Below are 13694 nucleotides of genomic sequence, written 5' to 3'. Positions count from 1 at the left end.
GAGTGGCTAAACACAAAGCAGGAGGGAGACTCAACCTCTGATGCAGCAGCTGAGATGAAAAAGGAGAACTGCTCTCCTCAGTTTTCTCAATCAGTACTGGTGCATTCCTGTGATACTGCTTTATAGTCAAGTTTTTTAGTGGACTAATATTAGGCCACTCATGATTCGCTTTTTCAGTTTACCAACCGCATCTGCCCCAAAAAGTCTCCACATCCTAGGAGTGGTCTTTTAATAGCCACAGGAGGCCCATATTGTTAGATAAGATAAGCTTTATTGACCCTCAGGGTAATATTATCAAGTCATTCCAGTCATTGAGACTATTCTAGTGCCAGCGTCCTGTGGCAGAGTCTATCTGTGTCCTGGATGCCAGGCTGAGAGCATTCCTGTTGCAAAGTATCACAGGCAAACCATTAGTCTTCACAGCTGGCAGGCAGCTCTGCGGGCGAGGAAGAGGAGATCTAGGAAATGAACTGGGTACACTGTTATCATAACCAATAGAAACAATGGTCAGAACTAAACTAAAATAAGACCTAAAGGTAATCTGACTGGGACCAAATCACACACACAAGTCATTAAGATCAAACTGGTGTCCACCTGAATTTTCTGTTGAAAGGCAAAGGTGGCCCAGTTGTATAACACTGGTTCTGTACAAACTGGCACACTGACACACACATTGCTGCAGTATCTTTAGAGTATAAGCCACGCACACAGGACACACGGTCCGATCAATTTTTCAACATCCGTTATGCTCAACAGTGTCACCCTTTTTTTTTTTAATACTTGTTCTATCTTCTCTCTCTGCGTCTCTCCCTTGTGTCTCAGTACTGACAGTTATGTAGATTTATCAACGTTATGTCCAGGCCGTAATGCATGTCAGTCTGGTTGCCAAATGACAACAACCCTGAGAATGGGTTGAGGATGAACTTCACTCCACTTAGACACACACACACAAAACGCCGTGGAGGTAGACTGACAGGACAGGACCCACCACCTTGACTCCAACATCTACCTTGAAAATCCAGCTTCTACTGAGAGACAGAAAAAAAAAAGGAGGTGCGAGACAGTGAGAAGGAAGACAACGAGTCAAACGGATAGATGAAGGAGAGTGAGAAATGCACAGGGTTACTCGGTGACCTGGCAGGCATGTTTATCAGCAGATCTTAATCTGAGCAGAAAGAACTGCGTTCCCCACAATTCATCATCATTACTCGCCCCACCTGCCACACCTCCCTGACTGCCTTCCCTCCACCTCCCTCCTGCGCCATGCTTCTGATAGAGTCTCCCCCAACAACAGTTCCCCGGCAACATTCACCTTGGGGTGGTCCGGGCGTCAGCCATACGATCTGTTTCGCACACATATTCACATGTACATACCTGCAGGCTGGGATAGGACCCCCTCAGTACCCCCCTGAGCCCACCTATCACCTGTCTGGTAAGCCCCTCAGTATGTTAGCAAGCCTTTCTACTCTGTCACTCACTGTTCATGACCAGAGTGCATGCAAACATACAAGTAAGTGTGTGTGTGTGTGTGTGTGTGTGTGTGTGTGTGTGTTGTGTGTGTGTGTGTGTGTGTGTGTGTGTGTGGTAGGATGAGTTTAGACCTCAGGGCCAGTAGAAACCTGGGTCATTTTTTCCCAGAGGTTGGAAGGGGAGTCTGGTGAGGTCAGGGGTCATAAAGTTCAGGAACCACAACCACTGATGTGTCTCCTATTGACACCTCCTAACCATGAACAACTTGCTCATGTAGCTAAGCCCTTCTCTGGCATGAACTCAGAAGAACACCTGCTCTGCCAGATTAAAACCTGGCCTACAGTGTAGCTGCCGACAGAGTCAACTCTTCCATTCATCTTTCATCCTTTTGCTCTGCCTCTGTCTGATGGGACGGGTGTCAGCCACTAGGTATTAGGTGATGCAGCTTTGTTGGGAACAGGTTCGGATTGGGAGACTACAGGGGAGCAGTGGGAGGTGCAGATTTATTAGGGAGCTCAGACTAATATTTACGTGACCTGTCAGGACCCGAGGGGTGTACAGACAGAAAGGGAGAGAAAATGCGGGTATGAATTGCAGCGTCTGCGCTGAAACCTACAACAAAAAATATCCACCCATCACCACCGCCAACCCCTTTGCCCCCAGTCTCTCCGCCTTCACTAACTGCCCCCTTTGCCCCTTTTGTTCCTATGGTGCAACACATTTTGATAATCAACCTTGTTGGACCCCTGTAATATCACAGCAACCACTGCTGTATTTTCTCAGAATATTGGTCCATCTGGTAATGGGTTTCCAAATCAATTCTTTGATCTGGCAAGTTGCTGACAAAAAGAACAAAACTGGAACAATTCCACTCCATTAGTGGAACAATATTTCAGCACCCACTCACCGTTGCATGTAAAACATTTCCGATGCGTCTATAATTGCTTCAACTACTGACACATACAACCGCATGCAGGTTGACCTCAATGAATTTTCCGTGAGCAGAAAGCCTGTGTGACCCGACACAGCTCCAATTTGTCATCCATAATTTATCCTTCATATAACTCACTCACTTGCGAGGGCAGGAGTCAAGCTCAGTGTTGGCTGGCTGAGCATTCAGCAGGTTCGGCTCACAGACAGCCACCATGAGGGTTAAAGGACAAAGAGAGTTGGTGCTGAGCCTGAGTTGGAAATTTAGAGTCGGTGAATTCTTCGCCGTACAAGGTGTTGGCTGCACTGTGACGAGGTTTGTATATGCGTGTGACAGTGTGAGTGTGTTTATCTCCCTCCCTGTGTGGGAATTTACAGACACACCTCGCAAGGCACAAACAACAGTGACCTGGAAAAATAGTCCAAATTCCACCAACATACCAGGGAATCTAGGGGTTTGGGCTGACAATACACACTGACACACACATACACAGACAACGGGAGAAAGAGGTGTGGGAAACAGGAGAGATACAGGGTCAGGGTCAAACTGTGTAGGCCTCACAGACATAGATACCAGTGAGTGATACCAGCTGACACACACTGATGCTAACACTAACAGTGATACCATGGCTACCTGAGTGACATTGATAGATAGCGCTGAGCCATCCCAGCGTGCACACATGATCAAACCACACATTCAGCTCATCCCTATGACTTTTAATCAGAGATGAGGATAACTGGGAAAAAAATATTCTAATGTCAGTGTCAGAGTCTAAACATTGAGCAAAAAATAACATCAAGTGGGTGAAAGGTGAATGCATCTACTAGAGCATCTACCTGGACTCAAACATGTTCACAACTGTGTGTTTATTGTTGCTGTGAGTGGTGTAGATGTGTTTACCACACCACTGGAGCCTACGTCCCACTCCCAGTCTCCTAGACTCCTCACCTTTAAAAACACAAACCACTAAAGATACACATAAATGCACTTGTACAACGAATCCCAAACTCACACCACACAAACAAACACTTTCCATGTGGAATGCTGGAGACTGTTTTGCTTGTGTTTTGAGGTCCTCATCGTCTGGCATTTGCATGTATATTCTCACTGGCACTTAGATTGGCCCTGACACATATAATTATAGAAAATTCGGGATTATCTTCAACTTCATATGTGTCTTTTTCACAATCTGCCTTCTGATGCCTGCAACCCAGTGCAGCAGTAACAAGCCTAGACACTTCTCCTGACTGGGCTTCACCATCTACCAGCACTGAGACAGCTGATCGAGAGCAAGGACACAGTACAGTAGCTTCAGTCGCTCAGTAAACAGTGGTAAACAGAGCAAGCGCTCGGCATGAAATGGAGGAATACCGCTCACAAAACATTTACACAGAGCTGCCACGGGAACAATATCATTTCAGTTTTACAATAAAGTGCTGGTGTAACAAAAACAACAGAAGGAAACTCATCTGTCCCTCTCCCCGGTCAGCGGGACTTGTTTATGCTTCGGCCTCCCACTCTGTGTAAGGAGATAATTCAATCAAGTATAATAGAGCTTTCACACAAGCTTAACCCAGCGTTAATACTAATACTACATGAGCCAAATCTGGAGACTGACCTCATATATCTAGTATTTTATTCTAATCCATGTCAATAAATGAGATGTTTTACTGAGACTGTTAATGTCTGGACTTTTTTATCACAGATTTGACCTTTCATTATGTTATCTGAGGTAAATATCTACCAGCTACTAAATGCAACAAACAAATTTGAATTTTTTCGATATTAAAAGTTACCATTTCAATTTTTTTATATGAAATCATAATGAATGTAGTGTAACAGGCTGTTAAGACCCTCCAAAATGTTAGAACAGACGACACAATGAGAATAAACACTAATATCACTCATATGTAAGACAATAACTTATTATCAAGCAAATGCCTGATTACAGAGAAAAGAGCAACACATCAGGCAATGGTGCCGCAATGCTTGAAGGAACTGTGCTATTTCAATCATACCAACTGTCTGCCATAAAGGCTCGGACCCACCACACCTTGTTTTGTGTACACACCCTCCTACAGACAGTGTTGTGATTCTCGCACTCTCCTGCAGAGCGCGGGGGCATGCAGCAACAACAACTTCCCTGAACATGTAGATTATAGATCACACAAAGATCACATCAATATGTATGAAAGGTTACACACACACATGTACACTGTACATGCAAACACGTAAATGGTGTAAAAACATATATTACTCTTATATGGTGCATGGTCTCACGAAACTCCCTGTGCAGGGAAAAGCATGTTTAGAGTTACTGACTGACCAGCTCCGCTATTCAAATACATATACCATATACAAACACTAAAACTAGCCCATGAAATTCTATTTAAGGCTCTTTGTGATAGATGCCTTAATATATAGGTATAGGAGTGAAAGGAAGGGTGGAAATTATCTAAAACACATGGAACATGGTTTTCATCCTTGTTACTAGAGTAGTTAAAGACTAGTTAAAAAGCCTATATGTGAGCTTTCTCCGCTGCCAAATGTGGTTTCTTCCTGGGAGCAGGTGGTAGTGATTGTCGCTTACCAAGAGATTTCAGCCATTGTTGCGTTTACAGTACAAGAGGTCATAATCCGCCCCCTTAGCAGCGCTACTTGGAGGACTGGACGCTACAGTGACTTGCTATCGGAAAGAGACAAGATGTTGGGAGTCGGGCTAGCTGGTTAGCATGCTAGCTTCAGTGTTATAAAGAATTGACAGGAATAGAAGCAAAACAAGAATCAACAGTGGCGTTACCTTCCACCACTGGAGGCTTGGTGAGTAAAGAAATTAAGTTTGATGCTGAACTTACATTTTTTCTCGACTGGTACGTGAGCATCTGTTAATGCCAACGTCGGATAGGTAGCAATAGCAAAAAGCTTACATATAGCTCCTTTAAAGGCATATTTGGACATGTGTGCATGAGTGTGTTAAGATTTTATTCTCACAAGTCACAGTATTATAACGATGCTCACATCTTCATTATTGGCTTGGAGCTCCATCTCTATCAAGTGTTTGAACTGGGATAGTTTAGGGGAGAGTAAACAACAGTCTAATGTGTTTATCAGACACTAGAGCACACACCAACAGCTGTTTACCTCACAGAGACCCAAGTCACATACAACAACAACAGCACGAGGAACATGTAATCTAATGGATTTACATGATGTAAGGGAAGGTGATGTTGAAGGGGGTTTGTGTCTTGGACTGGTTCAGGGGATCTGAGAATATGGCCACCCTGCATGTAAATATCCTGCTGCTGCAAAGTACACTCTAACCCTACAGTTTAAACTCAGGAAGGGAGAGTGAGGGAGACAGAGAGAGAGCTGTTTATGCTTGAAAAGCCTCCTACTCCTGGTAAACAAATCAATAAACATGATTCCACTTCACAACAATACACCATGCCTGACAAAACTACAAACAGATATACACGCAGGAAAAGCTATAGAAACAATTAACTTTCATAAATACACATCGAAGGATACTTTACATACAAAATACACAGACAGATATGTCATCACCAGGACTGTCCATCAGAGTCACAGCCTCCAACCCTGGAATTAGACATGGCAAACGAGTCCTACAGTCACTTACATGGTGAAAAATGTGTGCTCTATCTCTTTAAAAAAGTGAGGTTAAGAAAGAAACTGTTTTCTAAAACCAATGTTAAATATAAAATAAGAGATCAACTGCAAGGATTATACTTTACATTAGGATGAAAACAACATAAAAAATATCAGTGCAAACAGCTACGCGTGGGGTCCTTGCCCAAACACAAATAAATGAAATACTGCAATTTGCCCATTTGTCCTAATACAGAAACAGCAAGAGGCATCACTAAACATGGTCTGACGCACTTTGTATGCTACATTGGATGGTTCTAGCATTAAGTATTTAGGTTTGTACATCTTCACTGTCAACTTTGTTTGTGTGTCTTGACCAAATGTTTATGTGTATCAAAATTCTCTGGAACAGAACATTAATTCTTACTTTATGCATCTTTGTTTTCACATTCCTTTATTCACCAGCTCAAGATCTGAAAATAATTAAAAATACAAGATTTTTAAAGCTTTGTCATTTAGCCTTATTTGCTTTCTTCCAGAGCGTTAGATGAAAAGATCAATATCCTGGGCATGTTTGTATGGTAAATATGAAGCTAGCACCATCAGCCTGTTACCTAAGCTTAGCATGCACACTGAACACAGAGGGAAACGGCTAGCCTCTGCAAAAAGGTAACAAAGTGAGCCTAGCTGCACCTCTAAAACTCACTAATGAAAACAACAGTGTGGTTTTACAGGGGGTTATGTGACGGACTATTTCTTCGCTTGGTGCAATACCTTCCTGGTGTCTTCGCTGGTTGCCTGGTAACCTTGTGGTGACAACAAGACCCTCCGTAAAACACATGTTGTTGTATGTGCATAGTTTTTGCACAGATTAAAAAAAACGGATTAAAAAGCATGTGATTAGTTATTTAATCCTGTTTGTTTTATTGGATATACCAGTTTTAGTGTCTGTATATAATAGGTATGTGTGTGCATAGTGGAGCTGGTCAATTGCAGTATTTCAAATATCAATTTTTGTTTGGCCATTGCTGCTTGCAGATATATTTTTTAATATTGTTTTCACTGTAATGCAATTTAAAGTACATGATTACTTTAATTGATCTCTTATTTGTATTTTAAGAATTCATAGGTTTAGTGTTTGTAAGTAGTTTTGTGTGTGTGTGCTTAGTGGCATTGTGGAGCTGGACAGTTGGACACAATGGATGACACAAACAGCCTTTTGTTGGTGATCAGTGTATTTCGTGATTTAAGTAATAGTAAATCCTATTTACTGAACAAGTATTTTCACTTTAACTTTTCACTGTTCACCAGTTAAAAGGCATTTGCTGGCATAGATGGAAATGACTCAACCAACTGGATACTCCAGCTGAACAAACAGCACCAAAAATGGAAGGTACAGTCCCAATTTTAAGGGATAAAAAATTGTTTATAGGTAAATGTGAAAATAAGTATTTTAAAGATCAGCATCACACCAATGTGTAATCCTAATTGTGCATGTGTTTGCCGTCTAAACAAATACATGTAAATATGTACATGTATGTATGTTTTTTTTTTTTTTTAGCCAAATCATAATTTCTACTTTTTCATATTACCTGAGTTGCAGTCACAGTCTCGATTCACCCCCTGGCAACAACAGCAGTGAATCCAGAAATACAGGTAGCCCTTGCTGGGAGTCCTGGGAAAGAACATGTGCAGATTGTCTGATACACTATGCTATCTATTATAGATGTGTACAGTCTGCAAAGTTTGGCTTCAAACATTCAGGATATATGCCTCGTTTTCCTGGCAACATGTCTTTACTGTCAACTTATAAGTAGCGGGATCTTTAGCAGCGCAATACACTTTTCTTTAGCCATCATCACCATCACCATCAACTGTCCTGGCCTCACGCACATGATCATTACCTTGAGCATCATGCAGCACTCTGCCAACTGTAAGGAGGACTTTGTGGTCCCTAAGGAGAGAGGCCTCTCTGGTGTGAGGAGGGCAGGATGAGTGTGGCGCTCAGCCCTGTCTGGATCCCGGAGAGAGTGAGATGTGAGAAGGGATGGTAGGAGATAAGTCCACTTCACCAAACTCAATGGGACACTTCAGTACAGACGCAGCTCTCACCCTGAGCACTGTCTGTCTGCCTGTCATAACAGAGAGGGATAGGGAAACAGAAACTTTAATAACAGGAAGATGGATCAGGATTCTTAGTTTGATTACAACTGAAAAACAAGTCGCCTAAATGACTTATTATTGTCATTTTACATCTCGGTAGTACCAAATACATAGTGACTAGGTAACTAACGAGGGCAATGTTACTGCTGAGGACGCCAGTTCATCAATGTATGTGCGTGTGAGCATGTGTGTATGTGTGTGTGTGTGTGTGTGTGTGTGTATGTGTGTGTGTGTGTGTGTGTGTGTGTGTGTGTGTGTGTGTGTGTGTGTGCACAGGCTGCAAGCACAGTGACAGAGACAGATTGGGTGTCTGAGAGGGACAGATAGCCTTACAGCCAACCTCCACTCACTCATTGAGTGAGATAAAAAGCAAGATTCACACACAGACACACACTCCTCCACTGGCATTCAACCATTCGTGTTGAGAAATAACTCAACCCTTAACATGGACAAATAGGTGTGGATAAGGCCTGCGTTGGGTCTTGCAGAAAACTGCAGATTTATCACAAATTTCAAACAAACAGATTAGAAGAAGACTGTTGTGATATTCAAATGGACTTATAGGATTTGTCCGTGTATACACTCCGCCGTGCTGTGTGAGATTCAGGAGGGTATGTGAGTATGAGAGTGTGTGACGGTGCCAAAAACAGTGACAGGCCATTCTTCTACAAACAGGTTTTCAACAAGCTCTTATCTCTCCTCTGCTCTCTCCTCATCCATTCCCTTGTTTCTTCCTCTCCTCTCCTGGAAGAACTGCTCTTTGATTACATTTCCATCACAAATACACTTTCTACAGGCAGCCTTATGGTCAGAGAGGCAATGTTACAATAGGACAGACCCTTTAACCAGATACACAGAACATCAGCAGAAAACTGGACACACTTAAGGTGAGCTCCTGTGACAAAGCAGTGTTATGGGTTTGTGTTTGAGGGTGCGTGGGAGGGGTGGTCCTGTGTTTCCGGGTGACCTCAGTGGCCCAGGCTGCCTGTCTATTAGAGCAGGGGCTATTAGACCATCAGAAAGTGGGAGCATCCCCTCTCGCCATGGTGATAAGATCAAGGCATTCCGACGGCCAGAGCGGTCATTACCCTGCTCTCTAGCCCATAATGTCCCTCCATTAAAACACCCTGTTGCCATGGAAATGCAGCTGCGGCCGTTTAAGTCATTTCTTGGCCCTGCTGTCTCTCTGGGTCATTGACACACACACACACACACACACACACACACACAATGCATCGACATGTCTGATAAACAGTTACATATGCACACTGCTATCAGGGGCACTCACTTACTCACTCACTCATTCACACAAACATATGCAGAAACAATCTAACTTTGCTGTCTGGGTCCGACTCTGGCTCATGTGGGGTCATGGCCGCCTGGACAGCGAGATGATCACTGAGTCACTGTCGGCTGCAGAGCTGACAGATGGTACAGTAAGGCAATCTGGACGGCTGAGTCATAATGCCAGTCTGACAGAATTCAGCTTCAAACACAAACATGGATAGGCAGACAGATAGGAAGCTGACATAAACACACACAGACACACACACACACACACAAACAGACACATGCACAACACTAACACCGGTCAGGATAAACAAACACCTCTGGTTGTTCTGAAGATTTTGTGTCAAACAAACCCGACCTTGTCCGACCACATGTCCCTCTAATCCACAATTTGGCCACTTCCAAACTTTCTTCAGAATCATCAGTAGACACCTCCTACGCTCAGATACACACACCCACTAACTAACCCTTTCTAATCACGAAAATCACAACCAGCATGAAGACTTACCAAACCCTCTAGTGCTGCTCCTCAGAAACTATTGAGGTTATCATACAACACATTTTTATTTGATTTCTGGACAGTCAGTTTCATTATACTTCGTACAGTAAAGTAAAGAAATCTTGGACCTTGAAAAACTGAAATATTAGCTAAAGCTATAGTGTAGGGCAGCAACTAACAATTATTTTCATTATCGATTAATCTGATTTTTTTTTTTCAATTCATCTGTTAATGATTTTACAACTGACTGTTCAATAGTTATATAAGCACCTTATGATCTCTTAACAAACACGCAAAACTTGACAAATATAACAAATATATCACACAAATACAAATTTAAATACTTACAGAAATATTATTAGGTTTCCATAAAAACCTGCCACTCAAGCCTGCCACAAAAGAGATGATACAGACTAGTAAAATGTACAGCTTGCTAAAATTGTAGGCCTACTAATATCTATCAGAAATAACAAAAGGACGGCCAAGACAGCGATCAGTGTCTGCTTAAACATACTGAGTAAATATTAGTCTGTGTTGCCCCCTAGTGGCCAGAGTTCAAATGTAAAAAAAAAAAAAAAAGAAAACTGAAACATGAGTCAGCCACCACTAGAGTCATTCCCCATCATAGCTCTCTGTTCAGGAGCAGTGTTCAGATGAGCTTTCTTGTGGTTTCAAAGGATATTAAGTGTAAAAGTTGCTGTCTCCTCTCCTTCTCATCATTCTACATTTCTCATTTATACAGTGCAAGACACAGTATTTCAAATAGAACAATTTTTACACTGTACTAGAAAGTTTTTAGTTTCCAAGAAATTTATATACATGCACATTCAAAAATATGTGCTCCAGTGGTGGAAGACATATTTAGATCTTTTCTTAAATAACGTATCAATACCTAATTTTTTCTCTTTGTAAGGGTCTGACCCTGACCACATATAATAATATGTCAGTCACATTTTACTTTTGATACTTTGAACACTTACAAGAAAAATAATCAGAAACTATTTAGTTAATTAAACAATCATGTTTTTTTCAAACAAAAATGGTAACAAATTCAAGAGTTCCAGCTTCTCAAATATGAATATTACCTACATTTCTACTAATCTTCTATGATCAGGGCTGTTTCTAGCTTTTTGGGTGCCCTATGCAAGATGCTGTTTGGGGGCCCCTACTTTGTCAAACTACGATGGGGGGATTCCAAACCCTTTAAGATGATCCGTGGAGATGCATCAATCTGTTACACCTTAAGAGGAAAAAATGCTAGATTCTTGAAAAACTCTCAAATTCAAAATTAACATCTCAAGTTGATCCAAGCAATTTACAACTACAGAAAATGATAATAAATGGTAAACATGAGGCTCCTCTATGTCAAGAACTGCAACAGATGCAGCATTTTCCTCAAGAATGTTTATTTAAAATTTTGAGGACAATGTTCTTAAACATGAAACATAACATAAAAATTATCTCCCCTTCCACTTAAAACAATAAGAAAATAAGTACATTAGGCCATTGCCCAGATGAACAGAAAATAAGTTATGCTATTACTTAGAATAAAAATACAATGAACCAGCATCCATAATAATGTGCAAACAATAGAAACAAAATACTAGTAAGAATAATACTAATTTTGCAGGTAGTAAGGAGCTTTTCACGTGTAACACTACAACCCCTTCAGGACCATTTTAACTGTATAACATGATTACACTACTTTGTGATCATGATCTGTATTATCAGTCTTATGTTTTCATTATCTTCCTCAAAACTCCAAAGTATTTCAGAATTGCACCTGCAAAGACAAAGCTCCTTAAGTTACCAAGAGAAATTGATCATAAGAAAATATTACTATAGTGTGATTTCAGTTATGTTGCACTTATACAGAAATTCACAATCCGTTTTTTTGTACATATATATATATATACACACACACATTGCAATATACAGTGTCCATTTAAAGCATGCATCCAATTTCAAAGTTGTCCTTTTCAGGATTTTTCTGCTTTCATCTGCACATTGTACTCTTTAAAGTAATTAAAACAATGGTAAATTAGTGATAAGCACTATATGATATAGAGGGAGTATTTTTACCTATATGTTGCAGGGCATTACAAAGTGGACAACTTGTATCTAACTGATGATATGGTCTTACCTTGTATTATTACTGAGGGCAGAACTAGCGGTCACAAACATTACAGTAGAAATTAAATTTACTTTAATTTGTGTTATTATGGTATTGTTGTATGAAAAAAATATACACTACATCAAAAACCTAACTCTATTGTAGGAATACAGGGAGGTTTGTTCAAATCAGCAAACTACATTGTCACAATAAATATTGTTAATAAATGTGGCAAAGACTGCAACTAAGTCAGCAGAGTTGTCAACTAACCACAAAATACATATACAAAATACAATAGGAGCGAGAATAGGACAATCTTTCTTAACACAGTGATCATTCAAAATTCATAGTGCTATATGAATAATCCACTGCTTTACTACTACTACTACTAATAATAATAATAATAGGCATAATAATAATAATACGTTTTATTTATAAAGCAAAATTCACATCATAGGCCTATAAAATGACAACACACTAAACTTAACACAATAATCATAAAAACAATCCTAAAGTAATGTTACTGTGGCAAATATTTAACAGCACTGGACGACGTTATCTCAGACATTGCAGACATTTGCCCAACAACACACCCAAAATGTAATGTTACCGAGCAGCTGCAACAAAATGCTTTGCACACTGCTCACTTCAGTCAATGAGTCCAACAGCACAGTCCATTCAAATGACAATTTTATTTTAGCCCTTTCGTAAAGCACACACTGTATAAAGCTGAGCTAGCTAACTTATCAGTTTAGCTGAGGCTAGCTGAGCTAGCCAGCAGGACAAAAGTAGCAAACTTGCTCAAAAGTTGGCATCATTAGAGCTACCCCCTCCACCCCACAAGTGGATCTACATCATTAACAAATGCCTTACCTTTTCCCTGTGAGCGTTTTTCTTCTCCAGTTTTCTTCTTTTTCTGCACCAGAGGAATATGTCCTTTTTGATGCCATGATACTGTTTCTAACGCTAGCGTTACTCTGCTCACTGACGTGACGTGCGGCTGTCAGTCATCTCATCATACCTGTCGGCAGACGTCACTCATTGCGTGACAGCCTAATGATGAATCCCCAGAAACACAAGCCACAGCTTCCCTGCCATTGCAGATTATTTTTGTTTACATCCTACATTTAATTTTGGAGCATATAAGTGCTTCACTAAACACATGAGGAGGCTTTGCTGGCTACAAATAAAGACAGGTAATTTTAATTCTCCCCAAATGTATTGAGGCTGAAATTGCAGCTTGGGGGCCCCTATTGGCTGCAGGGGGCCTATGCATCTGCATAATCCGCACACAGCAAGAAACGGCCCAAAGAAATTCACTGAATATGAAACTCACTGAATTTCTTTGAGTCTTGGACTGATGCTCAAACAGGTCACATCATCTTGAACTAATTATATACTGGATATATCATAACAGACATTTTGGCCTATTTTCTGACATTTCACAGAACAACGAAAAATCGTTAATTGCGATTGCAGAACAATTTAGCCACAATGCTAATTTGCACAATACTCCAGTTGAGTTGAAGGTCATTTCCTCATTGATTAGTTTTTCCTCACCAAACTAACCCAGACCCAACTTCTAACCTAACCACAAGCCAAGACAATTCCTTACTCTAACC

General features: G+C 40.8%; 1 long non-coding RNA gene across 2 annotated transcripts in view; it reads right to left on the bottom strand.

Moving 5' to 3' along the window:
• Nucleotides 1-13016, bottom strand: part of LOC130174462 (uncharacterized) — a 59747-nt gene extending 46731 nt beyond the window's left edge. Inside the window, exons 1-4 of one of the 2 annotated variants that reach the window (XR_008828597.1) lie at nt 12946-13016; nt 7912-8139; nt 7600-7682; nt 5380-5998 (exon numbers count right to left, since the gene is read on the bottom strand). This is a non-coding gene — a long non-coding RNA (uncharacterized LOC130174462). Of the gene's footprint in view, nt 1-5379; nt 5999-7599; nt 7683-7911; nt 8140-12945 lie in introns of those variants that run through there. The other variant, XR_008828596.1, reaches the window with a different exon arrangement.
• Between the last annotated feature and the right edge of the window lie 678 nt (nt 13017-13694).

Source organism: Seriola aureovittata, chromosome 9, assembly GCF_021018895.1.
Source record: "Seriola aureovittata isolate HTS-2021-v1 ecotype China chromosome 9, ASM2101889v1, whole genome shotgun sequence".
Taxonomy (NCBI): Eukaryota; Metazoa; Chordata; class Actinopteri; order Carangiformes; family Carangidae; genus Seriola; species Seriola aureovittata.
This window is presented reverse-complemented; position numbering and strand designations above follow the sequence as displayed.